This window comes from Oratosquilla oratoria, chromosome 4 (assembly GCF_046742065.1).
Source record: "Oratosquilla oratoria isolate Oo_2021 chromosome 4, ASM4674206v1, whole genome shotgun sequence".
NCBI lineage: Eukaryota > Metazoa > Arthropoda > Malacostraca > Stomatopoda > Squillidae > Oratosquilla > Oratosquilla oratoria.
Genome location: NC_134780.1, coordinates 65,177,968 through 65,182,967, shown reverse-complemented (window position 1 = coordinate 65,182,967; position 5,000 = coordinate 65,177,968).

Genomic DNA, 5,000 nt, shown 5'->3' with positions numbered 1-5,000 from the left:
TGGTTCAGAGAAAAACGGAAGGGAAACAGAAAACACGATGGAAGTAGCAGAAAATTAAAAGTGTCTTACACAAATATAAATGCCTTAATAACAGGCTTGAGCAAACTGAATGATTACCTGAAGGAAAAAGAACCGGACATAATGGGAATTGTAGAGACAAAATTGAAAGGTCCACTACCACCCAACACTGTAGGACATGGTGCATATAATCACTACGTTAGAAACAAGGGGGTGGAGTTATGTTCCTGACTAAGAAGGATATAAATGTGAGGAATGTCACATATGAAAAAATAGACTAGAGATGATTATGATGGAAGTGGAGGACAGGAATGGGTAGAGCAGGAAGTTTGTAATAAATTATGTGCCTCTTAAAACGGCTTCATGGAAGAGAGAGAACACAAAAATATGTTAGGAGACACATGGATAACACTAAATAAAATAATGGAAGATGGAGCAGGAATAGTTATAATGAGTGACTTTAATTGTAAAGAAATCAGCTGGGAAGAGATGACAGTAAGGTTGAAGACGACCTATGGGGAAATGTACTACTTGATATGCTTATAGAACATGCAATGGATACAAAAGATTACTATGTAGAGAAATGAGGAAGAACCATCGACACTGGACCTAATAATCACATTAAAACTTGAAATAGTAGACAAGATTGAATATAGGACACCTGTAAGTGAAAATGACCACATATTGGTTGAACTAGAACTAAATGAGGAAAAATACATAGGAAAAACGAACAATATAGAAAGGGAAGATTGATGTATGGAAAAACAAATTTTTATGGTATATGCGAATTCTTTTAAAAAGCAGACTGGGAAACGATGCACAAAAAGGAAACAACAGTAGAAGAGAAATTGAATATTTTGGCAAAAGTTTATAAAGAAGGAGTGGAAAAGTATGTTCCAAGACAAAAAAAAGAAAAGAAAAAGGATACGTATGGTAACGTTACAACAAAACATGTAGGGAGTTAAAAGATAAAAGGGATAAATCTTGGATAAAATGGATAAAAGACACGAGCTGAAAAATGGAAAATATATACTACTTATAAAAACTAATATGTACAAGTGTGCAGAGAAGAAAAGAGAAAATACGAAAAAGATGTCATAAAAAATGTAAAGATCAACCAAAACTATTTTACAGATTTGTAAACAACAAACTGAAAAACAAACAAGAATAGGAGAAACTACGACAAGGAGGAGTTGAATATACAGAGGAAATAGAAGTGGCAGAAATTATGAACAAGCATTTTAAATCGGTGTTTACGAGGGAGAACATACAACTTAGAGATATCGAGTGGGAGGAGGAAATCCCCCCTATTAAAGAGATAGAAGTAACGAGGAGTGAAATTATGAATCACTTGAGTAATCTCGATGTCACAAAATTGCATAGACCAGATGAAATGGCGAACTGGATTTTTAGAGAATGCAGTAATGAACTAACAGACAAAATACATAGTCTAATATATAAAGTGGGAAATAAGGAAGACCCTACTAACTATAGACCGGTCTCTCTTAAAAGTAAGATAGCTAAAATTTATGAAGAATTGTCAATATTAGATGGGTACGGCATTTGAAAACAACAATAACAACAACAACAACGTAATAAATCCAAGGCAATTTGGATTTAGACAAGGACTAACATGCGTCACAAACTTAATGTGTTTCTATTCAAAGCTAATAGATGTAATACAAGAAAGAGATGGATAGGCTGATTGTGCATTTCTAGACCTGAAAAAAGCTTTTGATAAGGTGCCACATAAGAAGTTGCTAAAGAAACTAGAAACTGCAGGAGAAATGAGAGTGGTGATAAGAGACAAACATTCTAGTTGGGATGAAGTGATAAGTGGTGTTCTACAAGGAACAGTTCTGACCCCAATAATGTTTGCTATATATATTAATGATATGGATAAAGGAATTGAAAGTTATATGAGCTTCTCTGCGAACGACGCAAAATTGTTGAAAAAACTGAATACTGTAGAAGATTGTGAGTCACTGCAGAGTGATCTTAATAAAGTATGGGAATGAAGTAGGAAGTGGGAGATGGAATTCAATATTAGGAAGTGTAGTATAATGGAATTTGGAAGAAGCAAAAAAAAAAAGAATAGAGGGATCATATAAAATGGGAGAGGAAGAAATTAAAAAGTGGAAAGTATGAAGGACCTGGAAGTCATTATTATGAATAATATGTCCCCTGAGAAGCATATAAACAAGATTTTTGGAGAAACTTATAATTTGATATGAACAATCAAAGTGGCATTTACATACCTGGACGAAGAAATATTGAAGAAATGCTAGTCACTTTGATAAGATCAAGATTGGAATATGCAGCGACGACGTGGTCACCAAGTAGATTTTTTTTTTTTTTATAAAAAATTGGCACCAACACTCTCAGAACTATCATATGAAGAGAGACTAGCAAAATTTTAGCTACAGATATTACAGCAAAGAATTGAGAGAGGAGACTTTATAACTATTTTGTAGAATCATGAAAGGCATAGAAAGTATTGATAGAGAGGATCTAATAAAATGGGGGTAGTAGAGATACAAGAGGACACAGAAAGAAAATCAAGAAAGACAGATATAGAAGAGGCCTGAAAAAGAACAGCTTTCCCCACAGAGTAATAGATGTTTGGAACAAGTTAGATGAAAATGTGGTGTGCGCAAAATTGATACACAAATTTAAAAACAGTCTAGATAAAACGAGATATGAAAACGGGACACCACGAGCATAGCTCCCCTTCCCGTAAAATACAACTAGGTAAATACAACTAGGTAAATACTCACACACGTACACAAAATCGCGTGTACGGAGGCTTTCGATTCGGAAGTAAACCGGTATAAGTAAAACTATACCATCTTCATTAAATGTTTTAATAGACTAATATTTTCCCCACATAGCTTACTATTACCATCAGCCAACTAAGACGACTCCTTAACCCTTTCATTCCAAGGCCCACCATTTGAAAGAATAATTTCCCACAGCAGCGTTAGAACTATTAAACACGACAAAGTATGTCACTAGATTAAAGAAATTTAAGAAGGCAATTCTAACTTCTCTACCAGGAAGTGTTAAAACAAGTGAGATTGGCGTCAATTGATTGGAGTCAACTATTGTCACTCTTGCAATACCAATTTTTAGTGGTTTCTTATTGACCTAACATTTGCCTTAAAACTCAAGTCCGGCAACTCTTTACTGGACTCGGGTCAGCCCTATAGTAAAAAGAATTATTTAGTGATTGCCAGCAATAGATCTGTGGGGTCTTTTTGCTTTACAAATGTTACATATATATATATATATATATATATATATATGTGTGTGTGTGTGTGTGTGTGTGTGTGTGTGTGTTGTGTGTGTGTGTGTGTATGTATGTGTGTGTGTGTGTGTGTGTGTGTGTGTGTGTGTGTGTGTGTGTGTGTGTGTGTGTGTGTGTGTGTGTGTGTGTGTGTGTGTGTGTGTGTGTGTGTGTGTGTGTGTGTGTGTGTGTGTGTGTGTGTGTGTGTGTGTGTGTGTGTGTGTGTGTGTGTGTGTGTGTGTGTGTGTGTGTGTGTGTGTGTGTTTGAGGAGTACAATGTAGATTTGTAGGTTAACAAATCTGTTAAATTGCACAAAAAATCCTCGAATTGAAGAGTTTGTTCTTGAAAAAGTATATATGCATCAAATAAATAGAAATAATATTAAGATAAAACAGTAATTACAATAAGTTCCCCTTACAATGTCATTCTTTTCTAATCACCTAGAAAAAGTGATGTTTCATTTTCCCTCTGAATAACACTGGATCGGTCTCCACTAATGGATTACACCTGGCATGACAACCTGATGACATCGGTGCAGATTATCCACAAGAATTTAAGCTCCGACAAAGTAGTTCATAAGAAAAACATGATGCACCATTTCAGTTCCAGGTCCTGGCTACAGTAGAATGATTGTAGTCACCTAAACAACGTTTTTCAATTAAATAGCCTAACTCCATCGGCTAAGGACCAGAGGTTTTGTTCACGCCAGTGGGCGTCATTACGATGAAAATCTTCATATCATTTTGGTTATCCCTTTCCGTATGATGAAAATACTTTACATATTTTGTTCTGATTGATGCCAGAAGGATTCGCTCTGTTAGGACAAGACCTCATGTGAAAGGAGTTGCAGTTTTCAAAAGATTACAGAGAATCACAATGGAAGAACAGGCGAAAAAAAGAATAAACAAACATGTCGAAACTTTGCGTTGTGACACACTGTCTATCGTGTTTTTTGTTTTCCTTTCAACTGCTTCAGATCGCAGTTACCAAATACTTTCGCTCAAGGGCGACATAGTAGGCTTCACATTTTTGTCTCTTTCGTCCCCTATCAGCTGTTGCTTTCCTCTACTCTGTGGAATTACCAGAATTCTTAAGGCCTTTAGCAGCTGCTTCTTATTATCTTCTCTCCCCATTATCTTTATTAACTGTTGAGCCAATTTAGCCGTCAGTTGTAGTGCCTTAACGAATTTGAGAATCTCCTATTCACACAGGAGTTTTTCCCTCCCCTTTCGTTCAAGGTCCCTGCCTATGTCTATGCCCAGAGATATCACGAATGTCTCAATGATTAAGATTGAAATAGAACAACTTCGCTGTTTTTATTGTTTCGCCATGTTGTAGTTGTAACTTGCTACCTTATGTTTAAGATTGGTATTTCACCCAAGCGTTACCTTTCGAATTTGTTTCACAACGGTTCAAACCCCCCTAACCCTGCGCGTCTGCCACTTCTCGTATAGGCTAGATGATTAGGCTAGTTGATTAGGACTAGTTAGGATCATATAATCCTCTCTCACGACTAGTGACTATCTCAAAGGACTATTAGAGATGACTCGACTCCTACATACACGTTACACTCCATACCCTTCGGAAGTAGTTACTTGAAATTAAGAAACTTAAGCAACAGTGTACGGGCATAGCTAGTGATGCCCGCGGGCGACGCTGGGCAGTTGACAGTTAACCTCGGGTTCTCACAGGGTG